The 25,948-nt window shown below is 43.3% G+C and overlaps 1 protein-coding gene across 3 annotated transcripts in view; it reads left to right on the top strand.

Moving 5' to 3' along the window:
* MOCOS (molybdenum cofactor sulfurase) overlaps nt 1–25,948 on the top strand; it is a 397,435-nt gene that overhangs the window by 265,891 nt on the left and 105,596 nt on the right. The gene's annotated exons all lie outside the window — the stretch shown is intronic.

Genomic DNA, 25,948 nt, shown 5'->3' with positions numbered 1-25,948 from the left:
ACCCACAGTCAGTCACTCCAAATGATATTCAGTTTGGACTAGTAATTAGTCTTTCTATGCAACCCTATTAGATAAACATTAGGAATCTCCCTTAGAGTGACAGATGTCTGAGGACAACGTGTGATTCAGAAGGTCAGTGTGGTTCACATGATCTAATCGAAAGAACAGAACAGAGCTGGTAATTCAAAAGGAAAGCCATCAGCAAGAAAATTACCTGGAAGTCCACTGAACGGTTGTCCATTTTCCCACTTTGTTTCTTTAATATAATTGTCAATGCTTATGAATTAGTAAAGAAGTCATAAAGATCTCAATTACTCTGGTACTACAGCTGAATACTGGCTTCTAGCTCGCCAGCAACATGTGAACAACTTCGGGCTTTTACCCACTAGTGGATGTTTGTTGCTGCAATATCGCTGCATTTTTTTCAATGGGGCTTCGAATGTTAAAATTGCATTGCACAAAAATCGTATAAAGTTTGTGCTTTTGCGATTTTAACATTAGTCCCATTGAAAAAAACGCAGCGATATCGCAGCGTTAAAAAAAACACTAGTGGGTAGAAACCCCCAAAGGAATCTATTGCAGCAGCAATTCAGTGCACAAGCAGGTGAAAGCAGCGAGCAGTAGTCAGCAGTAACACCACTAGCCCACAACGTAAGAGAATATAATAAATGCCACTTTCAATATGCATAAGCATCCATTATAACAATACCACAAAAGCGCAAAAGCATAAAAAGGCGCCACAAGCTGGTAAAATAACTATCAAAGCCATTATAAGAGACTACAGTAAAGAACTCACAAGTTCCAAAGTAACCATGTGCACATCGATGGGTAAACCGTCTAAAGGGTTAGCAATGCAGGTTAAAAAGAAAATCCCCTTTATCTGGGATCCCGGGGACCAGGCTACAACGTAACTCATCCAGAACACATGGCAGACGCTCTTGGATCCTAGTATGACAAACTGTACGATCTAAGCAGACACAAATACTTCCCACCAATAAACATACAGGCGACTTCTTCCATAGGATTCCCCTTCTAGATCTATGGAAGGAGATAAAATATTGGGTGCTGCGCTATTCCCCACGTAAATCCATGTGATAACATCCCTAAAAGCCTTAAAAGGCCCGGGCGCTGACAATGAGTATATGAAATTATTTATGTCAATTAACCCCGTATTGATCAGCAGCATCTAATACAGCTGTTCAAACCAAAGAATTTCTTCACGCTCCAATCGTTATCTTCTAAACTGGGTAAAGAGCCGAATTCACCAGGGAGTTTCACCCAATTTATGTTAAAGTAATTACCAAATGACCTCCATATCCTATCACACATCATTCATTCAGACCAGGTGGGCTTTACTAAAGGTAGACAATCGTCTAATGGCCCTCGCAGAGTCATAAACCCTTACACAGTGCAGAGCGCTCCCAAATCCCAACAATTGTAATGGCATTACATGCAAAAAAGGCCTTGAGCAGAGTCCGTTGGGAATGTACCTTCACAGCTCCTAAGAAATTCAGCCTGGGAGAAGAATCAACTATTAAAATGTTATATACTTACCCTACTGCAAGAGTGCGGGTGGATGGTACTCTGTCCAGGCCTTTTAAAATCACTAACGGAGGGAGGCAAGGTTGTCTACTATGCCCACTGATCTTCACTGTGCCCATTGAAGTGCTAGCCGAATTGGTACGTAATAACCCAGAAGTGTGGTGTAATAATAGCGAGCTTGCGAACCAACGCAGGGTTCTTCTTCCGGCTTATGGATTGGATCTGAAGAGGCATGGATATTTATACACACTTATAACATACATACTTATGACAAGGCACAGATATGGATGTGATTGGTTCGCACTTAAAAGGAATTCTGCAACAGCAAACAAACTTTGTTTGTCTAGGCACTGATAGCGGAGTGAAAGTTTTATGGTCCCTAAATTACTGTTGGGGGGGGGGGAAGGTCGGGCAGGCTAGAAATGCTACAAGAGGTGCACAAACATTTTTAGCTAAACACTGATAAGGGAGTGAAAGTTTATGGTCCCTGAATTACTGTTGATGGGGGTCTTATCTGTGCTATAGATGTCTCACACTTCCCATTCACGCATAAATCCTGGGGAATAATTTAACCCCGTATTCAGCGGGTCAAAGGTTGTTATCAATTTATATTCCCACATTCTTCTGTGGTTTTGTGACTTGAAACCCCCCTTCAATATCAAAACTCTCATATCTCCTATGTTATGTCCATGGTTAGAGAAGTGCTCGGCCACAGGCAATTGTCTTTTTCTGTGTTTAATCATGTGGCGATGAGATCTCATCCTTGCTTTCAGTTTTTGTCCTGTTTCTCCAACATAAAGACCCCCAACAGGACATTTACTGCACATGATCAGGTACACAATATTGGATGAGGAACATGTGAATGTCCCTGGGATCTTATAGTCCTGCTGTGTGTTGGGTATCCGTATCCTGTCCGCAGTCAGTACATGTGAGCAGGTCTTGCAGCTCCTTACATTACAGGGATAAGTGCCTTTTTGTGTGTCAGAGGGTAATGCACTCCTGATTATAAAGTTCCTCAAGTTAGGAGGTTGCCTGTAACACAGAAGCGGAGGGTCGGGGAATATGGTTTTCAGACGGTCATCCTTGTGCAGGGTATGGTGGAGTTTCTTTGCAGTTTTCCTTAGTACCTCTAGTTGCGGATTGTAGGTCACTACTAGAGGCACACGATTGTTTCTTTCCTTCTCCTTGTATTGGAGTAGTTGATTTCTGGGTATCCAGGTGGCTCTGGTGATTTGGTCATCAATTGAGGTGGGATGGTAGCCCTGATTTAGAAATGTCCATTTAATATGGTACAAATGTTCCTCTCTGCCTGTTGGGTTGGAGCAGATCCAGTTATACCTGATGGCCTGGGCGTAGACAATAGACTTTTTGATGTGTTTAGGATGGAAACTGTCCCATCTGAGGTATGTGGGCCGATCAATCAGTTTTCGGTACTGGGATGTCTGTATTGAGTTGTTTAAAATCTTTATGGTGGTGTCCAAAAAATGATTTCTGTATGCGAGTAGCTTAATGTCAGGTTTATGGTGGGTGGAATGCATTGAATCTTTCATGGAATTTTATTAATTCTTGTTCGGTGTTGATCTAGATGATTATGATGTCATCAATGTAGCGGACGTAGGCCAATGGTTTGCTGGGGCAAGAGGCCAGAAAGTCACTCTCCAGTTTTGCCATAAAAAGGTTGGCATATTGTGGTGCCATTTTACTGCCCGTGGCAGTCCCGTTGAGTTGCAGGAATATCTCTTTGCCAAAGGAGAAATAATTGTGTGTGAGAATGAATCTTGTGAGTTGTAGCACTGCATCAGAGGCGACCCCATTGGCCTCAAGGTGCGCCTGGCAGGCAGTCAGTCCATCCTCATGTGGAATGTTGGAATACAAGGATTCCACATCCATAGTGGCCAGGATGGTGCCATTGGGGAGGGGACCTATGGTTGACAGTTTGTTCAGTAGGTCCGTAGTGTCTTGCAGGTAGCTGGTTGTGTTTCTTACCAGTGGTTTGAGGATGCCTTCCACCCATCCTGAGATTCCTTCAGTGAGGGTTCCCACACCTGAGATAATCGGCCTTCCTGGGTTGCCAGCTTTGTGTAGTTTTGGAAGCATGTAGAATGTTCCCACCTTGGGGTTCTCCGGTATCAAGTCCAGAAGTTTTGTGGAGCCCACAGACAGGCTTCTGATGACCCTTCTGAATTTCCTCACATATTTCTGAGTCGGGTCTTGATTCAGTTTGGTGTAGTATCTGGTGTCTGTCAGCTGTCTGTCTGCTTCTTTCTTGTAGTCCGATGTGTTCATGAGGACTATAGCACCACCCTTATCTGCAGGCTTAATGGTGATTTCCTTGTTGCTCTTAAGTGCATGAATGGCCCTTCTTTCCTGCATATTGATATTAAATGTTTCCCTTCCATGCTTGTCCAGTATAGTGGATTGCACCGCATGCCTAAAGGAGTCTATGTATTTGTCCAAAGTGGGATTCCGGCCAGGAGGGGGCGTCCAATCAGACTTCTTTTTGGCCCCAAGTTTCTCCTGTGTTTGTGTGCTTGAAAGTCCTGTGTCCTCTTTATCATGAAAGAATTCATTCAGTCTTAGTCTTCTGAAATATTCCTCCATATCACTGCAGAGTTCTGTTTTGTCAAGCGTTTTAGTGGGACAGAATGAAAGTCTCCTGGAGAGAACACTGAGCTCCACCTTACTGGGGTTTTGAGATGACAGATTGATAAGACAGCTGACTTTACCTTTGTCCGTGTCCCGTTGGGGGTTCTGATCCTGCCAGACTCGGGGTGCTCCTGATCCGTGTTTGGGTACAGGCCTGCTTTGAGTCGAAGTCTCTGGAGTTTCTTTTCCTTGTTCTGAATAAGGCAGCATCGTAGTGTTGTATAAAAGTGTTGCATTTCCAGGATCACGTCCTCTGTAAGTGTATTCCTTAAAGTTTGTATGTCCACAAGGGCCTTATTCTTGTTGCTGTAGAAGACGTGGATAAGGTGATTCCGCAGTCTCTCAGAAGTCCTGTAGCAAAGACGTGCATAACGAGTATTGTAAGTGAGCAGAGTTGGGTTCTTCTGGCAGAGTCCTTTGGGAAGTAGATGTTCCTTGCATCTGGTTGGAAAGAAAATGTCGCTGTCCAGTTGTGCCAACTTCTTCAGAAGATGTTTCAGTTCCATTTTTGTACGGTACATTCTGGTATTCCCCATTAGGTATAATGAAAACAAAGATCTGGTACCGTGTTAGCCAGTAGAGCAAAATGTGATTGTTCCCAGCAAGAGAAACCACGTAATCTTGTAGATATGATACCTTTTAATGGCTAACAAAAATACATGATGTAATAGCGAGCTTGCGAACCAACGCAGGGTTCTTCTTCAGGCTTATGGATTGGATCTGAAGAGGCTTAATGGATATTTCTACACACTTATAACACACATACTTATGCCCGACCTCCCCCCCCCCCCCCCCAAACAGTAATATAGGAATATAGGGACCATAAAACTTTCACTCCGCTATCCGTGCCTAGACAAAAAAAGTTTGTTTGCTGTTGCAGAATTCTTTTTAAGTGCGAACCAATCCCATCCATGCCTGTGCCTTGTCATAAGTATGTGTGTGTATGTATATATATATATATATATATATATATATATATATATAACCATATCCATATCTGTGCCTTGTTATAAGTATGTGTGTGTGTGCATATATATATATATATATCTATATATATCTATATATATATATCCATATCTGTGCCTTTTCATAAGTATGTATGTGTGTGTATATATATATATATATATATATATATATATATATATATATATATAACCATATCTGTGCCTTGTTATAAGTATGTGTGTGTGTATATATATATATATATCCATATCTGTGCCTTGTCATAAGTATGTGTGTTATAAGTGTGTATAAATATCCATTAAGCCTCTTCAGATCCAATCCATAAGCCTGAAGAAGAACCCTGCGTTGGTTCGCAAGCTCGCTATTACATCATGTATTTTTGTTAGCCATTAAAGGGTCTCATATCTACAAGATTCCGTCGTTTCTCTTGCTGAGAACAATCACATTTTGCTCTACTGGCTAACACGGTACCAGATCTTTGTTTTCATTATACCAGAAGTGTGGGGCATTAATACAGGCCTTCGACAGCACAAACTAGGGCTCTTCGCGGATAATATCATCCTTACATTGACAGAACCCCTAACGTCTCCTTTTGCTGCCTGCCGGGACATACTAAGTCTCATGCTACAATCTAAACACCATTAACCCCTTGAGTGACGGGTTTCTTACCCCCTGTCAGACTCACCAGGGCAGGTTCTTTAACCCCTTCAGTGGCGGGTTTCTTACCCCCCTACTGGGGCAGATTTTCAAATCAGCCAATCATTTAATTTCAGCTAATTTTGCAGTCTCGTTCCAAGAGCCATAATGTCTTCATTTCCCCACTGACACGGCCGTACGAGGGGTTGTTTTTTTGGGGCAAGTTGTACTTTTTGATGGCATCATTTTGGGGTATATATAATGTATTGTATAACTTTTATAAAAAAAATTTGTAGGGAGATTGGGGGAAAAAAAAGAAATTCTGCCATTAGTTTTTTGGATTCCGTGTTTGCGGCGTTCAGCGTGCAGAATAAATAGTGTGATAACATTATTCTCTGAGTCACGCGATTCTGGCGATACCAGGTTTATACAGTTTGTTTATGTTTTGTTATTTTTGTACATTTAAAACATTTTTTTTTCTTAAAGGTTTGCTTTTGTGTCGCCACATTCCAAGAGCCGTAATAAAGTTATTTCCCTTCGCCAGCGCTCTAGACGGCCGTGTTTATTGCGGGATGAACTCTTCATTTATCTCATTTTTAAGAACATGTAAAATTTTGATCGCTCTTTATTCCGTTTTTTCTAGGGGCCAGATTAACAAAATCTGTAATTCTGGCTGTTTTTTATTGTTGTTTTCCCCTGCATTCTCTGAGCAGTATAAATAATGTATTTAAGTAATTCCACAGGCCAGTACGATTATGCCCATACCACATTGTAATCGTTTGTTTTCTTTTTCACAACTTTTTCACGCGTTAAAAAAAAAAGTAATAAAAGTTTAAATCGCCCCCCTTTTGCCGAATCTATAATAAAAAAATCTAAATCATAAAAGAAAAATACAAATTTGGTATCGCCGCGTCCGTAAAAGTCCGATCTATCAAAGTAGCTCATTATTTACCCCGCACAGTGAACGTAGTCCGAAAAAAAAATAAAGAACGCCACAAATGCACTTTTTCAGTCACCCTGTCTCCCAGAAAAATGCAATAAAAAGCGATCAAAAAGTCGCATGTATTCTAAATTGGTACCAACGTAAACTACGGGACATCCCGCAAAAAATGAGCCCTTGCTCAACTACGTCAACGAGAAGATAAAAAAGTTATTGCACAAAGAATATGGCGCTGAAAATAATTTTAAAAAATTAAATGTGTTTGAAAAAAAATACAAGTACTTCAGCAAAAAAAACTCTACAAGTTTGGTATCACAGTAATCGTACTGACTAGAAATGAGTGAGTAGTGCCTTAGCCGAGTATCCTCCCGCTCATCTGTAAAGATTCGGCTGCCGGCGCGGGTGACAGGTGAGTTGCGGTGGTGAGCGGAGGGAGAGAGGGAGAGAGAGATCTCCCATCCATTCCTCCCCGCTCTCCCCCGCCGCCGGCCTCCGAATCTTTACAGACGAGCGGGAGGATACTCGGCTAAGGCACTACTCACTCGAGTAGTTAGTCTTAGTGAGTATACTCACTCATCTCTAGCACTGACCCATAGAATAAAGTTGTCAGGCCATTTTTGTTGCAGTTTGTGTGCCATAGAAACAAAATGCACTGAAAGATGGCGGAATGTCATTTTTTTTTTTTTCATTTTACTCCACATAGAATTTTGTAAACGTTTTTCAGTACATTATATGGTACTTTAAATAGCATCATTGAAAAATACAACTCGTCCCGCAAAAAACAACAAGCCCCATACAGCGACGGCAATGGATAAATAAAGGAGTTATGATTTTTTAAACGGGGGAGGAAAAAAAGAAATGGGGAAAAAAGATAAAAAGGGGCTAAATTAAAGTTTCATTAAGGGGTTAAATAATATACTAACTTCCTCCTCTGGGTCATTACGACGCAGGGATACCACATGTGTAATGTTATTTTTATTTTTTTACAAAGTAAAGGGAGACAAGTGTTTTTGTTTTTTATTTTTTTAAAGAATTTTTTAACTTTTTTTTTTTTTACTTTTATTTTTGTCCCTTTAGGGGACTGCCACAGATACCCATCAGGACTCCCTGATCACATTCCGGGGGTCCAATGGTGACAGCCCTTTGCATGCTGCAGTCACATAGACTGCAGCATTTAAACGGTTAACACAGCAGAGATCCGAGGTTTTCTCTGATCTCTGCTATAAGAGCTCGTGCCTGGCTGTCCTCTGACAGTCAAACACCAGCTCTCCCTTGCACAGATACGATGGGTTTGCTTCTGACAAGCTGATGGTCTCTATGGCAACCTGTAAACAAACCAGTGTAGGAGTTTGAAATTAAAAGCGGGAGATTGCCAGCAGATCAGCAATATCTCACAGCTTCCTTTTTCAAAGTCCTGCTTTGTTCTCTGTGGGACTGTGCGGGCAGAGCACAATACCACAGCTTGTGGCATTGGGCAGAGCACAATGCCACAGCTTGTGGCATTGTGCTCTCCAGCTCCCATAGTGATACAAAGCCCAGAAATCTTCCAGGCTATATCTCTATGGGCAGAGGAGCTCGTCGCGGAAAATTTCCGGGTGTGCGATTCAAGGGGTTAAGTCCCAAATCCTGGGCGCCAACATACCTCCAAATCTCAAAACAATTCTACAAATAGAATTCCACTTCATTTGGCAAACCGACAGCATACCAACTTAGGCATTATGTTGGCATAGCCTTTCAAATTACAGGTTGAGAAAAACTTCAGCCCCCTACCTATGATTATACAGCAAGAAATGAATACCTACAAGTCACACAATTTGTCTTGGATGAGTAGAATCACAGTTCATAAGATGCTAACACTTCCCAAAATTCGCAATTTTTTTAGATCCCTCCCAGTTCCAATACCCAAAAAACTAATAAATTCAAAAGTCAAGTCTCAGATTTTATATGAGAAGGAAAAAACCTAGAGTGGCCTTAAACAAACTAACGCTAAGACTAGGCGAAGGGGGGGGGAGGATTCCAAAGCTGGAATCATTTCATAAACCACAAATGGCAACGGCACACAAAATACATTAACTATCAGAGGTATACAGACCTATAATCAATACTCTAACCACATTAATAATGCAAGCTTCTTGGTATATAATGTGATTGAATTACATCAGCCCATCTACCAACGTCCAGGTGCCCGCGCTCTCAGAACCTTGCATTATTTAATGTGGTTAGAGTATAGATTATAGGTATGTAGACCTCTGATAGTAAATGTATTTTGTGTGCTGTTGTCTTTTTTGGTTTCTGCTTCTTCTGTATGTTGCAGCCGTGGTTTAACGTGCACCTATAGATTTCTATTGGGATATATTTCCATTAGGCAGTGCTCACCTATTTTATCTTTTTTGGAATCCTTTCATAAGGCATTCATTTTTAACCAAACCAGACAGTGGACAGATACCTCAAAGGCTGCAGGTGGGGGGAATTGAGAGAGCACTAGTGAGCTTTAAGTCCCTGGGAGCTCTACTGTGGGCATCTGCAATATCCTTCCTAGGAGGAGGTCCGCCACTAAAGGGATTATATAAATAGACTAGCTGATATACCCGGCTTCACCCGAGTTAATTTGGTACTGGTGTTTATCTGGAAAATCTTATGAAGTCGTGGTTACTTTAGAGATACTGAGGAAAAACATATGTTCACCATTTTGCATAGTTCTCTGCGTTACCCAGGAAACACCACGTAGAGGTAACCATGCAACGTTTCCTTCATATAAAATGACATCAGGAAGTGAGAGAATTAGATTACGTACATAAAATTTGGACACTAATTCTTTTGCGCTTAGAATTGAATAATCGAGTTGGGACCCATTAACTTTTCATATTTATGACACAATCAATGCTTGTGCCAAATTTCATGTTTCTATGACATTGGAAAGTGAGAGATTTAGATTATGTACGTAAAATTTGGACGCTAATTCTTTTGCGCATAGAATTGAATAATGGAGTTGGGACCCATTAGCTTTCCCTATTTATGACATAATCAATGCTCGTGCCAAATTTCCTGTTTCTATGACATCGGAAAGAGAGAAAATTACATTCCGCACGTAAAATTTGGACGCTAATTCTTTTGCGCATAGAATTGAATAATCGAGTTGGGACCCATTAGCTTTTCCTATTTATGACAATCAATGCTCCTGCCAAATTTCCCGTTTCTATGACACCGGAAAGTGAGAAAATTACATTCCGCACGTAAAATGTGGACGCTAATTCTTTTGCGCATAGAATTGAATAATGGAGTTGGGACCCATTAGCTTTTCCTATTTATGACATAATCAATGCTCGTGCCAAATTTCCCGTTTCTATGACACCGGAAAGTGAGAAAATTACATTCCGCACGTAAAATTTGGACGCTAATTTTTTTGCGCATAAAATTGAATAATCGAGTTGGGACCCATTAGCTTTTCCTATTTATGACATCATCAATGCTCCTGCCAAATTTTCCGTTTCTATGACACCGGAAAGTGAGAAAATTAGATTCCGTACGTAAAATTTGGACGCTAATTCTTTTGCGCATAGAATTAAATAATGGAGTTGGGACCCATTAGCTTTTACTATTTATGACATAATCAATGCTCGTGCCAAATTTCCTGTTTCTATGACACCGGAAAGGGAAAAAATTACATTCCGCACGTAAAATTTGGACGCTAATTCTTTTGTGCATAGAATTAAATAATCGAGTTGGGACCCATTAGCTTTTCCTATTTATGACATAATCAATGCTCGTGCCAAATTTCCCGTTTCTATGACACCAGAAAGTGGGAAAATTACATTCCACACGTAAAATTTGGACGCTAAATCTTTTGCGCATAGAATTGAATAATCGAGTTGGGACCCATTAGTTTTTCCTATTTATGACATAATCAATGCTCGTGCCAAATTTTCCGTTTCTATGACACCGGAATGTGAGAAAACTAGATTCCGTACGTAAAATTTGGACGCTAATTCTTTTGCGCTTAGAATTGAATAATCAAGTTGGGACCCATTAGCTTTTCCTATTTATGACATAATCAATGCTCGTGCCAAATTTCCCGTTTCTATGACACCGGAATGTGAGAAAATTAGATTCCGTACGTAAAATTTGGACGCTAATTCTTTTGCGCATAGAATTGAATAATGGAGTTGGGACCCATTCGCTTTTACTATTTATGACATAATCAATGCTCATGCCAAATTTCACGTTTTTATGACACCAGAAAGTGAGAAAATTACATTCCGCACGTGAAATTTGGACGCTAATTCTTTTGCACATAGAATTGAATAATCGAATTGGGACCCATTAGTGTTTCCTTTTTATGACATAATCAATGCTCGTGCCAAATTTCACGTTTCTATGACATTGGGAAGTGAGAGATTTAGATTATGTACGTAAAATTTTGACGCCAATTCTTTTGCGCATAGAATTGAATAATCGAGTTGGGACCCATTAACTTTTCCTATTTATGACATAATGCTCGTGCCAAATTTCCCGTTTCTATGACATTGGGAAGTGAGTGATTTAGATTATGTACGTTAAATTTCGACGCCAATTCTTTTGCGCTAGAATTGAATAATCGATTAGGGACCCAATTTGTTTTCCTATTTTGGAGATAATCTATGCCTGCGCCAAATTTCATGTTTCTACGACATTGGGAAGTTGGAGAACTTTTGGCGAGTCAGTCAGTGAGTCAGTCAGTGAGTCAGTCAGTGAGTGAGTGAGTCAGTGAGGGCCTTCAGCTTTATATATATAGATAGACTAGCTGATATACCCAGCTTCGCCCGAGTTAATTTGGTACTGGTGTTTATCTGGTGTTCACACGGAAAATCTTATGAAGTCGTGTTTACTTTAGAGATACTGAGGAAAAACATATGTTCGCCATTTTGCATAGTTCTCTGCTATACCCAGGAAACACCACGTGGAGGTAACCATGCGACGTTTCCTTTATATAAAATGACATCAGGAAGTGAGAGAATTAGATTACATACGTAAAATTTGGACACTAATTCTTTTGCGCTTAGAATTGAATAATCAAGTTGGGACCCATTAGCTTTTCCTATTTATGACATAATCAATGCTCGTGCCAAATCTCCCGTTTCTATGACACCGGAATGTGAGAAAATTAGATTCCGTACGTAAAATTTGGACGCTAATTCTTTTGCGCATAGAATTGAATAATGGAGTTGGAACCCATTAGCTTTTCCTATTTATGACATAATCAATGCTCGTGCCAAATTTCCCGTTTCTATGACACCGGAATGTGAGAAAATTAGATTTCGTACGTAAAATTTGGACGCTAATTCTTTTGCGCATAGAATTGAATATTCGAGTTGGGACCCATTAGCTTTTAATATTTATGACATAATCAATGCTTGTGCCAAATTTCCTGTTTCTATGACACTGGAAAGTAAAGAAATTACATTCCGCACGTAAAATTTCGACGCCAATTCGTTTGCGCTAGAATTGAATAATGGAGTTGGGACCTATTAACTTTTCCTATTTATGACATAATCAATGCTCTTGCCAAATTTCATGTTTCTATGACACCGGAAAGTGAGAAAATTCGATTCCGTACGTAAAATTTTGGACGCTAATTCTTTTGCGCATGGAATTGAATAATGGAGTTGGGACCCATTAGCTTTTACTATTTATGACATAATGAATGCTCGTGCCAAATTTCCTGTTTCTATGACACCGGAAAGTGAGAAAATTACATTCCGCACGTAAAATTTGACGCCAATTCTTTTGCGCTAGAATTGAATAATCGAGTTGGGACCCATTAGCTTTTCCTTTGTATGACATAATCAATGCTCCTGCCAAATTTCACGTTTCTATGACATTGGGAAGTGAGAGATTTAGATTATGTACGCAAAATTTGGACGCTAATTCTTTTGCGCATAGAATTGAACAATGGAGTTGGGACCCATTAACTTTTCCTATTTATGACATAATCAATGCTCGTGCCAAAGTTCCCGTTTCTATGACATTGGGAAGTGAGTGATTTAGATTATGTACGTTAAATTTCGACGCCAATTCTTTTGCGCTAGAATTGAATAATCGAGTTGGGACCCAATTTGTTTTCCTATTTTGGAGATAATCTATGCTTGCGCTAAATTTCATGTTTCTACGACATCGGGAAGTTGGAGAACTTTTGACGAGTCAGTCAGTCAGTCAGTCAGTCAGTGAGTCAGTCAGTCAGTCAGTCAGTCAGTGAGGGCTTTCAGCTTTATATATATAGATGACATAATAGAAGGCGAAGTGATTAAAACCTTTGGAAAACTTCAACTCAAGTTTCATATTCAAGAGGGGGAAAAAAACTTCACTGTTTTCAAATTCGCTCCTTTCTGAATTCGTCAAATATGCACAAAATAGAAATTCCCAAAGCAATGTTCCAGTTTCTAAAGAAAGAGCCCATAACTAACAGATCCCATACAAGAAGTATTTATGATTGCCTGACAGGCAACCATATGGCAAATAAGAAAATTCACTTAATAAACTTGGAGAAAGAACTGGGGGTCAAGTTCTTGGTAGATGACTGGAGGGCAGCACTTAGACTAGCATCGTGGGCAACTAAAGGTTAAAAATGATCACAATATGGTGCCTTACTCCAGTACTACTTATAGTAGAGGACCTAAAGAAGATAATCTGCACTGGCGGGGATGTGGCCACCTGGGGTCCCTGCTCCTCTGGAGCTGTCCCTACTTAGGCCCTTACTGGGATGAAGTAGGTGACTTGATAAATAATATATCTACCACTAAATGTTTTTGAAGCCCCGATACCGCAATATTACTTCTGAATTTAGATGGTAATCCGGTTGCCCTTAAGATGATGATTGCTCATATTTGTATGACAGCAACCAATTTAATAGCCAATCATGGGGAATCTCTGTTACCACCTTGCAATCTTTTTACTGCGCCTGCTACATTGGAAAAGCTAATGGCATTGCTTTCCAATACTTTTGAAAAATATCAAGAAGTCTGGAGCACTTGGCTGGCAAAATAGTCAATTTAACATGAAGGCAGCGAGTTTATAGTTTTCTTTGATTGTTGTTTTCTTGACTCTAAATAAAAAATTTCAAAACCTTAGTAGGTCAAGTCAGAAACTTTAATGCAATCCTTATCTTTTCTTTTTCATAAAGAAAGCTTGTACATTGTATGTAATTCCATGCATGCTTTTTGCAAATTTTGTACATGTAAATCCTAAACTTTCTACTTCTAAATAAAAAATGTTTAAAAAAAAATAACAGCAACCAAGAGCACCTCAGGGTAGCTGATCTGGACAGGTAAATCCGCAGCGCCTGCACTAGATCTAACATATGCAGGACCTGTTTTTCTAGAAGAATCGCATTAGGGAAAAAAAGTTGGTAGAACGATATCCTGATTGAGGTAGAAGTCTGAGACCACCTTCGGCGGGGAAAAGAAAAGCGCTTGTGCAAAACACCACCTTGTCCTGGTGCAGAACAGTGAAGGGTGGCTGCGTGGAGAGGGCTGTGAGTTCAGAAATTCAACATACAGAGGTGACTGCCACCAACAGGGTCACCTTGAGGGTTAAAAGACGCAAAGATATTGACTCCAATGGTTTGAACGGATGTAATTGTAATTCCTCCAACATGAGATTAAGGTCCCACGGAGGAATGAGAGACCGAAAATGTGGGGCATTGTGCAAAATACCCTGCAAAAAGGTATGTAAGTTTGCCTTGGCTGCCAACGAATGTTGAAAAAGAATAGATAGCGCGGACACTTGCGTTTAATGAGCGAAGGCCCAAACCTAGGTTCAGACCTTCCTGTAAAAATACCAAGAGGTGCAACTAAGAAAAATTATAGGGCTACAGGCACTAACAAAAATAACTCCTCCAAATGCGATAATAGACTTGGGAGGATGAGGCCTTTCCAACCTTCATCATTGTATGAATTACCGGCTGGGAGAAACCACACTTTTTCAGAACCACATTCTGAACCGTCAGGCTGTCAAATGCAGCCGAGATAAATAGGGATGGAAAAAGGGGCTCTACGAAAGTAGATCGACTCGAAGTGGAAGGTGCTAGGGTGCGTTGGTCAGCAGCCTGATGAGATCAGAGTACCCCACGCGTGCCGCAGCCAATCTGGAGCCAGCAGGATAAACAGTCGACCCTCCGTCTTGATCTTTTTGAGATTGCGGAATCGGGGGAAGGGTAAGGAAAATGTGAGGGAGCTGAAAGTCCCTCAATGAAATCACGAGGGCATCTACCACCCAAGCCAGAAGGTCTGGAGACAGAGACATGAAGACTGGTAGCTTGTGATTGAACTTTGATGCCATTAGGGCGATGTCCGAGCTGCCCCACTTCTAACATATTGCCTAGAAAACCTCTGCATGTAGTTCCCATTCCCCTGGGTCAACCGTCTTCTGACTGAGGAAGTCAATTGTCCACCCTGCGAATTTGAACTGCAGAGAGAGCCAATAGGTGAGCCTTGGTCCAGTTAAGGATCTTGGCCAGTTCTACCATGACCCTTGCGTTGCGGGTTCCACTCTGGTGGTTCATGTATGCCGCAGCAGTAGCATTATCTGATTGAATCCGCAATGGCCGAACCTCCAAGTGAGGGGCAAAATAGTGGAGGGTACACAGAATAGCTTGCAGATCCAGGATGTTTATGGGAAGCACAGATTCCTGTGTAGCTCTCATCCCCTGAGCTGACCAACCTTGCCATGTCCCCCCCTTCCCCAACCCAAAAGGCTGGCATCTGTTGTCAACACCTGCCACAGAAGAGCCCCAAAGGGGTATCCCAGCCGGGTCTGAGGGGTACATAACCACCATTCCTGAACCTGGATGGGAACCCAAACCCCTCCAGGACAGGGAGGTTGTGGTCCTGTCCCACTTGGACAGAATGAACCACTGTAATGTCCGTGCATGGAATTGGCCGAAGGACACCACCTCGAATGTGGCAACCAGCATCCCGAGCATGCTAATACAATATTGTAGAGTTATGGAACTGTTCATCATCAAGTAGCCACCTAAAGCTGACGTAACTTTACTGGCAGAAGATGAACTCGGGCCTGGTCTGTGTCAAACTGAAGCCCTAGAAAAATGAAGTTCTGAGAAAAATGATGGACCGGAGGCATCTGCGCATCAACCTGGCCTATTTTGGCCTTACCCACCCAGGTACAGGCGAACACCGGTCTGAGGGATGACTCTGTGACCTCGACAGAGGCCTTGGCTCTGGCTTGGCCTTGCAAGCGCAGCTTCGTCTGCCATAGGAAGGGTGTTACACTTTGATAAATAGGACACACAGAGAATCCACTACCGGAAGTACCGACCACCTTTTACCAGCTCCTCTGGGAAGGGATACATTGTATTGAATTGGCTCGGGAGGTACAGATGTCTGTCGCATCCAATTCTTTTTGAATAACCTCCTCAAACTCTTTATGATGAGGGAAGGTTTTAGGCGGACGCCAAGGACGTCTGAAAGAAAACCCAGCCACTGTGACAGGCGAAGCCTGGTCGGACACCTGCAGCACTTCTGTGATGATGGCCGAAAATAAGCCATGCATCCTGGAGGAGAGCCCAGATACCTGTTCTGCCTCAGTGTCCAAGTCAGAGAAAGAATTGGAAAACTCCTCCTCTGCCCAACTATTATCACTGAGGAACGCTTACGGCTGAGCCCTCCTCATTGGAGACTGGTTTGACTGATAGGACTGCCAATTGATCCAATCTATCCAAGATAGCCACAGAGGCCGTGGACAGGTCCGCCACAGTCTGAGACATGGGGGCCACCCATTCCAAGTCGCATTAAAAAATAGCCTGCTGCCTTGTTTTACGCATGCCGCGTTGAGACGCAGTTTTCACAAAACTGCTCCACTGCCCCTGCCTGGAAATTTGGACTTGCATCGGGAACACGCATAGATTGTATCCCTGCCCCTGAGGGCCTCTCTGGTGTCAGACATTTTTTGGCGCTGCCAATAGCAAAGTGCAGGGAGGACAACTGTGGAGATGCAGCCAAGTGCTGTCTCCTGTACAGCCTGGATCATGAATGACCGGAGCACAACAGACGTTGATATTGGTGTGTCCAGAACACATTACCTTGATGGACGCCTGTGCAGCTGCAGGGTCATCCAGCCAGGAAGGAAGTAACTCCTCACTTGACCCGGAAGTGACTCCTCCAGCCTCATAGAACCAAGAACCTTCTCTTGAGGAACATGTGCCTGCCGGGACCACCAAGAGAACATGCCGCCCCTGCTGAGGTGAGCGCCCTGAGCAGGCTAGATGGAAAGCACTGCACATGGTGGTGTGCCTCCAACACAAACATAGGGGCTGCGCTTTATCTAAGGGAACCGCAATGAGGGGGAGTTGGGGGCCGCTAGTGCTGCCTACTTGTCTTATTCCTGCCTTGAAGATGGAGAGGTACGGGTTCTCTCTGCTTCCAGCAGGGACCCCTAACCACTCCCCACAATCTCCAGGGAAGGGAGGGTTGGCTCCAGGAGGACCCTATAGCGGGCGAGTCATGTGCTGGAACCCAGCCGTGCCACCTTGCCTTCAAAGGCAGAGCAGGAGTCATTGACCCCTTTCCTTGTGTGGGGGTAGAGCAGAAAGTAATAGTACTTCGTCAACCTCTTCTGAGTGGTCCATGAGGACCGCCGTCCACTTGTCTGTCTCCTACAGGCACTAAGCTAAAAACTGATTAGCTGAGTGCCTGTAGGGGGTATATAGCAATTAGAAGGAGCCAACTTGTTTTCTCCCTAGTGTCCATCTCCAATCATCAGTTGCTGTATACCCATTATCAAGGTGTGTTCCCCAATGACATCAACAATTGACCCCTTAATGGCCATTATTTATTTATTTATTTTTTCCCCTTGATGTAAAAAAATCCTAGCTCCTTTATTTATCTATCGCCTTCGCTGTATGAGGGCTTGTTGTTTTTTGCGGGTCGAGTTCTATTTTTCATTGGTACTCTTTAATGTACCATATAATGTACTGAAAAACTTTTAATTGAAGTAAAATGAAAAAAAAACCTACATTCCGCCATCTTTCGGTGTGTCTTGTTTCTACAGCGCACAAAATGACATGATAACTCTATTCTATCATACCAAGCTTTTATAGTTTTTTTTTTTTAATGCACTACTTCTATTTTTTTTTTCATTTAATTTTCAATTTAATTTTTTGAAAGTATTTTTTGCCGCAATCTTCTGCACGCAATAACTTTTTTATTTTTCTGTCGACATAGTTGTGCGAGGGCTCATTTTCTGTTAGATGTCCTTTAGTTTCCGTTGGTACGATTTTTTAAATGCATACCCATTTTTCATCGCTTTTTATTGCATTTTTTTGGACACAGGCTGACCAAAAAAGTGCATTTCTGGCATTCTTTATTTGTTTTTTTGATAAAGTTCATCGTGTGGGATAAATAATGCATTACTTTGATAGATTGGACTTTTATGGACGCAGCAATACCAAATATGTACCGTATATTCTGGCGTATAAGACGACCTTTTAACCCCGAAAATCTGCTCTGTAGTCGGGGGTCGTCTTATTTGCCAGGTATACAAAAAAAAAAGTGTCATTAAAAAAAAAAAGCAGTAATCACCTCCCTCGGCGTTCTGCGGCGCTGCTGCAGGCTGTCGCTCCCCCCTCGTCCCCAACAGAGCATTGCTTTCTGGATGCGGGGCTTTAATGGCTGTGATTGCCTGACGCCGCGTAAGTTAGCCAATCACAGCATTCGCTTTTTGGAGGCAGGGATTTCAAGCCCCGCATCTAGAAAGCAATGCTCTGTCAGGGGAGCGACAGCCTGCAGCAGCGCCGCAGAACGCCGGGGGAGGTGAGTACTGCTTTTTTTTTTTTACACCGTATTCCCGGCATATAAGGTGACAGTTGGGGGGGTCGTCTTATATGCCGGAATATACGGTATTTTTATTTTATCATTTAGATTCTTTTATTGTAAATATGGGGAAAAGGTTGTTTTGTTTCTTTTTTTAAATTTTTCTTACTTTTTCTTTTCAGAAGGACCCCGGCTGCCATTACATTCACACTGCTCCTTGCGATCTCATCGCGGGGGGTTGTACGGGATCCCTGAACATTGTTTGGGGATTTAAATGCCACTGTCAAAATTGACAGTGGGATTTAAAGGGTTAACAGCCTTAATCTATAGTGTCCTATAGGCGGAAGGGGTAATATTGCAATATATAGACAGTCCAGTATGATAACAATAATAAATAAAACAATAGCAGCTGCTAGATAACTCACCGTAGACGGCTGTTAACCCCTAGTTACCCACGATTCACAGATCAAAATCCTAGAATAAAACAGGGATTTCACAAAGATAAAACGGTTCCCCCTCCCCCCATATAATATAAATATGTGTTTATGATGTATGTTCTATAACTTTGTAAAAAAAAGTGACTTCAGCGCAATCGAGACAATACGACAATTACTTCACTGACAAAAGTCCTTATTCCCTTTATGCGTCATAGTATTTCAGTGATGATGATCCGGGTTGTGAATTGCTGCCCTCGTCTTTCCTTTAGTCCCACTATAACTCAGTCCCACCTGCCTGCTGCCTTACCTGTGCCAGTCGCAGACTGGAGCTCTTCCTGCCACCTGACTTTCTTGCAGCTGACTGGCCCTAGGAGTAGTTTGTGATGCAAATAGGAAGTAACCTGACTGCACACCATATCACCACTATGTTGTACTGATTAGTGTACCGTGATAAGTGCGGGAAATAAAGCGATGTGCGGTGTAGGCGGATCTCCTGTTTTAGGGCTCACTCATGTGCGTATTGTGCTGTGTACTATCCGCGTAATAAGCAGCGCTAGGACTCCATTCATTTACATTGGGTCATGCAGACTGATGTCTTTCCATCTTGGTCCTACTATATACTAGTACTCGTCTTTGTAGTATCCGCGGACATAGAATACATTGCATGCATATTTACTGTGTATTACAGACCTAAACAATATGCATGTAATAGGCAGCCAAAACCCCCGGTGTGAGCGAAGCCACGAGCGCTTACTGGCTGATAGGTTTTACAGAAGAGTCCCGTGAGCTCGAAGCTTTTCTTAAAAACGCCACATAGTATCTGCTGCAACCTGCTGAGTATTAGAGAAACCTGCAAATATACTGGGGGGAGGGAGGAGGTGTCTCACAAGGAGCGACCCTCCTTCAGCAGATCCGGCTCGGCTCCTTCTGTTTGCACTCATTTGTTAACATTTGGCGCCGACTGCTGGCCGTAAAATACTTTCTGTATGGATCGCACATTATAAGGGAACGTGTCCCTCTATGTGCATCCTCATCTGCGGGGACCCCTGTGTCTTCTGTGTATCTGGTTAGTTGTGTCTTCTGTGTGTGTGTGTGTGTCTGGGGGTCTAAGTGTTTGTGAGGGGGGGGGGGGGAAATAAATTTGTGACCGGTTGCGCATAAGTGTCAGCAGGTAAGAGGTTGCGCGAGAGCGGCAGCGTGTGAGCGCTTGCAGCAGCGTGTGAGCAGTTGAGCGGTTGCAGCAGCGTGTGAGGGGTTGCAGCAGCGTGTGAGGGGTTGCAGCAGCGTGTGAGTGGTTGCAGTAGCGTGTGAGGGGTTGCAGCAGCGTGTGAGGGGTTGCAGCAGCGTGAGAGGGGTTGCAGCAGCGTGTGAGGGGTTGCAGCAGCGTGTGAGGGGTTGCAGCAGCGTGTGAGCGCTTGCAGCAGCGTGTGAGCGCTTGCAGCAGCGTGTGAGCGCTTGCAGCAGCGGGTGAGCGCTCGCAGCAGCGGGTGAGCGGTCGCAGCAGCGGGTGAGCGGTCGCAGCAGCGGGTGAGCGGTCGCAGCAGCGGGTGAGCGGTCGCAGCAGCGGGTGAGCGGTCGCAGCAGCGGCTCAGCGGTTGCAGCAGCGGCTCAGCGGTTGCAGCAGCGGCTCAGCGGTTGAGCGGTTGTAGCAGCGTGTGAGCAGAGTGTGAACAAGTCTATCTTCACTACTTCCACAAGTAAATTGTAAATCCCCATTAGGAAAAGCTTCATGCCTGGCAATGTCATCCAGTGTGCTACTTGTGCAATGTATGCGGTCCTTGATCAGCCGATCGAGGGTGCATACTGTTGCGCAAGATGCGTGCACGTCGCAAATTTAGAAGCCCAAATTCTGGATCTAAATGAGCAACTGGCAACACTGAGAGCCATTGACATCATGGAAAGGAGTTTGGTGCTCACTGAGCAGACACTCGCTGGTGTAGAGGCGGGGGCGGATGGTAGCACGGAAGAGCAGGGGGAGCAGGCAGTCAGCTGGGTGTCAGATAGAAGGAGGCGTAGAGCAAATAGATCCAGGGAGGCTGGTCCTGAACTGGCACAACCCAACATGTCTGCAACGTTGGCAGATGAGGGCGATGCCATTACAGAGCCAGCACCGCTGCAGCACGACATGCCCTCTGAACGCCAGGGGGATAACTGCTCCAGTGAGACGGGGACGGGGAGAGCAGGGCAGGCTAGACAGGTTCTAGTGGTCGGGGACTCAATTATTAGGGGGACAGAGAGGGCAATCTGCCATAAAGACCGGGATCGTCGAACAGTGTGTTGTCTTCCTGGCGCTCGAGTTCGACACATTGCGGATCGGATTAACAGATTACTGGGAGGGGCTGGTGAGGATCCAGCGGTCATGGTGCACGTTGGCACCAATGAACAAGTTAGAGGTCAATGGAGGGCCCTCAAAAATGATTTCAGGGACTTAGGGTCCAAGCTCAGGGCGAGGACCTCCAGGGTAGTTTTCTCGGAAATACTACCTGTACCTAAAGCCACACTAGAAAGGCAGCAGGATCTTAGGGAGGTAAACAAGTGGCTCCGGAGTTGGTGTAAGAAGGAGGGATTTGGGTTCCTGGAGAACTGGGCTGACTTTGCTGTCGGCTACAGGCTCTACCGTAGGGACGGGCTGCATCTTAATGGGGAGGGTCCAGCGGTGCTGGGGGATAAGATGGCTAGAAGGCTGGAGGAGTGTTTAAACTAGGGACTGGGGGGGAGGGTAAAATGAGAAATAGTGGGGTAGCCAGTGTAACTAGCGATCCGGGTCCAAGCAAAGGGAATTGGGGTCGAGCAGGGGGTGGGGTTAGTACAGTTAGAACTGATAGATCAGCCATAAGTACGAATAGCAACAAAACAAATTTAAAAAACCAAAAAAATGATATAAATTGTATGATCACGAATGCACGAAGTCTGATCGGTAAAGTGGGTGAGCTTGAAGCGAGAATGACTGATGAAAACTATGATATAGTCGGAATTACGGAAACATGGCTTGATGATAAGTGCGATTGGGCGGTGAATTTGCAGGGGTACAATCTCTTCAGAAGAGACCGAAGGAACCAGAAAGGGGGAGGGGTATGTCTGTACGTCAAATCGAACTTGAAGCCGAGGCTGCGGGAGGACATAGGGGTAGGAGACGAACAGGTGGAATCTCTGTGGGTAGAAATACAGGGAGGAAAAAATAACAAAATCCTGATAGGGGTCTTCTATAGACCACCAAAAGCAACAGAAGAAACTGAAAACTTACTACTAAGGCAGATAGAAGAGGTGTCAAACCGCAACGAAGTAATTATCATGGGGGACTTTAATTATCCAGATATAACATGGGAGAAGGAAACCTGCAAATCTCACAGGGGTGATAAGTTCTTGAGAGTAATTAAAGACAATTACCTGAACCAACTTGTGCAGGAACCAACAAGAGGGAAGGCCATTCTGGACCTAGTACTAACCAACAAACCGGAACGTATAAAGGGGGTGCAGGTTGAGGGGCACTTGGGGAACAGTGACCACAATATAATCAACTTCCAGCTGTCAATCAATAGGAAGCCTTATCAGGGAGCGACAAAGAGACTAAACTTTAGTAAAGCAAAATTTGATGAGCTTAGAACTACTATCGGTAACATTAAATGGGACAACATCCTCAAAAATAACGGTACAGAGGACAAATGGGAAAAGTTCAAAAGGATCCTAATCGCCTCATGTGAGCAGTTCATTCCCTTTAAAAATAAAAGAAACTCAGCTAAAAGGAAACCAATGTGGCTCGACAAGACGGTAAGAGGGGCACTAAACGGAAAAAAGAAAGCGTTCAAACTACTAAAGCAACAAGGCAGCGAAGAAGCGCTAAAATCATACAGGGAAAAAAACAAAATATGCAAAGATACGATCAAAACTGCCAAGGAGGAGGCAGAAAGACTGATCGCCAAAGAGAGCAAAAACAACCCGAAGCTATTTTTCAACTATATTAACAGCAAAAGGATTTGCAGGGAGAGCGCTGGCCCTTTAAAAAACAATGCAGGAGAAATCATTGATGATGACGAAGGGAAAGCAAATCTACTAAACAGTTTCTTCTCAAGTGTATTCACAAACGAAAAGGAAATGCCACACGAGATGCAGGAGAATAAAACGAACCCCTCACAAAATATCTCATACCTAACGCAGGAGGAGGTGCGGAAGAGACTAAAGAAGACTAAAATAGATAAATCGCTGGGCCCAGATGGATTACACCCAAGGATACTAAGGGAACGAAGTGACGAGATAGCTAGGCCGCTATATCTAATATTTCTAGACACTATCAAGACCGGTGTTGTACCATTGGATTGGCGCATTGCCAACGTGGTTCCAATTTACAAAAAAGGGAGCAAAAGTGAGCCTGGCAACTACAGGCCAGTAAGTCTCGCTTCAGTAACGGGAAAAATTTTCGAGGGGATTCTGAGAGACGCCATCGATGAGTACCTCAAGGAGATTAAGGGAATAACTCCTCACCAGCATGGATTCATGAAGGGTCGTTCATGTCAGACAAATCTAATCAGTTTCTACGATGAAGTAAGCTCTAAGCTGGACCAGGGAGAATCTATTGATCTTGTATATCTGGACTTCTCTAAAGCCTTTGACACCGTGCCACATAATAGGCTAATATACAAAATGAGGCAGCTCGGACTGGGCGAAAACGTGTGAAAGTGGGTAAAAAATTGGCTCAATGATAGAAAGCAGAGGGTGGTAATAAATGGTTTGTACTCTGATTGGACCACAGTCGCTAGCGGGGTGCCACAGGGTTCAGTATTAGGCCCCACTCTGTTCAACATATTTATTAATGACCTGATAGAGGGGCTGCACAGCAAAATATCAATATTTGCAGATGACACTAAATTATACAATATAATTAATGCACCGGAGGACAATGTGCGGCTACAAACGGACCGAGATAAGCCGGGGGCTTAGGCAGAAAAATGGCAAATGAAGTTCAATGTTGAAAAATGTAAGACTATGCACATGGGCAGGAGAAACGGATGTCACAAATATTCACTTAATGGGGTACCGCTGGGGAAAAGTGATATGGAAAAGGATCTGGGGGTATTAGTGGATAACAGACTAAACTGGAGTAACCAATGCCAGTCAGCTGCTGCAAAGGCAAATAAAGTCTTGGGGTGCATTAAAAGAGGTATAGGGGCGAGGGACAAGAACATTATCCTTCCATTATATAAGGCACTTGTCAGGCCTCACATGGAATACTGCGTACAGTTCTGGTCACCGGTGCTCAGGAAAGATGTCACAGTGCTTGAGGGGATTCAAAGAAGGGCAACTAAACTAATACATGGAATGACGGGACTGGAATACCCAGAGAGGCTATCCAAATTGGGACTATTTACTCTAGAAAAAAGACGGCTAAGGGGCGACCAAATAACCATGTATAAATACATGAGGGGACAATACAAGGATCTCTCCCATGATCTGTTTACACCCAGGACCGCGACGGTAACAAGAGGACATCCGCTACGATTAGAGGAAAGTAGGTTTCATCACCAACATAGAAGGGGATTCTTTACTGTAAGAGCAGAGAAACTGTGGAACTCTCTACCGGAGGAAGTGGTGATGGCAAAATCCATAGAGGAGGTTAAAAGGGGACTTGATGTCTTTCTGGAGACGAAGGACATTATAGGATACAAGTCTTAGGTTAATTGTCAATCCGGGTATATAGGCAGGTAGGAACTATTAGGGGTTGATCCAGGGAACAGTCTGATTGCCATTAGGGAGTCGGGAAGGAATTTTTTCCCCAAAAGGGCTAATTGGCTTCTGCCCTTGGGGTTTTTTGCCTTCCTCTGGATCAAATCAGTAGGATAGAGAGGCTGGACTAGATGGACATTGTCTTCATTCAGCCTTACATACTATGTTACTATGTTACTAATCAGCTGAATGGGCAGTCGAGCTCATGGGAGCGGCACAACCTCGCCAGTGTCTATAGCCGAGGGCACCTTTACACGGCCGATCGCCATCTTGTAGCATGAAAATCGCTGCAGAATCGTCTGTTTCCTCCATTACTGAGCGTCAGCAATGCTTTTTCTTGCAAAAACATTGCAGCCGCATGCAGTTTTTTGCATGAGTGCGTTTTTCTTGCGCGATTCTATTGCAATTTTCTTGAGAAAGACAATGGAACATTCTAATGTTAAAAACGCATCACACGAAAATCGCAAGTTCATACGTTGTGATGCGATAAAAATGAGGCTCCATGGGGAATCCTGGAGGATAAAAAAACCCAGAAAGGCCAGATTCACCCGGGCGATCGCGAGATTGCAGCTTTGTGATTTTGGAGCGACAGCCATGCATCTTCTTCTGTTGCTGCCTGTGATTTTCTCACGTGGTTGTATCACAGGAAGGTCAAAAGGAACCTAACAGCGCATGAGAAGTTCAAGATAAACTAGGAGGCTCCATAGCGAAACACGAGAGATAGAGAATAGCGCAGCACAGAAGCATGAGTAAAAACATCACTAATGTGAAGGAAACCACTGAAAAGCCCGGGTCACACAAACATGCGTTTTCTTGTGCTAGCATCACATGATTTTGTCACCTGTGTAAAAGCGGCAAAAGATAGGACAGGATGCAATTTTTTTACTTACTTCACATCGCATGAGTGAAAACATTACAAATGGGAATGAAACCACTGAAAATTATTGCTTTCATTATTCTGTGTTTTCACTCACTCTCAGATTGAGTGAAAATCGCACAATTTTATTGCGTGTGAAGGTCCCCGAATCTATTTGTTTTAAGAAACCTGTATTATTCCTAGTGGTCATTCTAAGTACTACAGGTTAGACCATTGAAACTTGTAGTACTTGGATTGTCCACTACAAATAATACAGCACTGTCAGCACTGACTGGATCGTGCTCAGATGTAACCATTGAAGAGGTTGCGATGCCCCCATTAGCTCCATCGCCCCTTCAATCAGCCGATCAGCAAGGATCCTGAGTGCTCGGAATCAGTGGGACGTATA

Source organism: Eleutherodactylus coqui, chromosome 9, assembly GCF_035609145.1.
Source record: "Eleutherodactylus coqui strain aEleCoq1 chromosome 9, aEleCoq1.hap1, whole genome shotgun sequence".
In the NCBI taxonomy this organism is placed as follows: domain Eukaryota; kingdom Metazoa; phylum Chordata; class Amphibia; order Anura; family Eleutherodactylidae; genus Eleutherodactylus; species Eleutherodactylus coqui.
The sequence above is the reverse complement of the archived record's forward strand: the minus strand, read 5'-3'. Positions and strand labels throughout refer to the sequence as shown.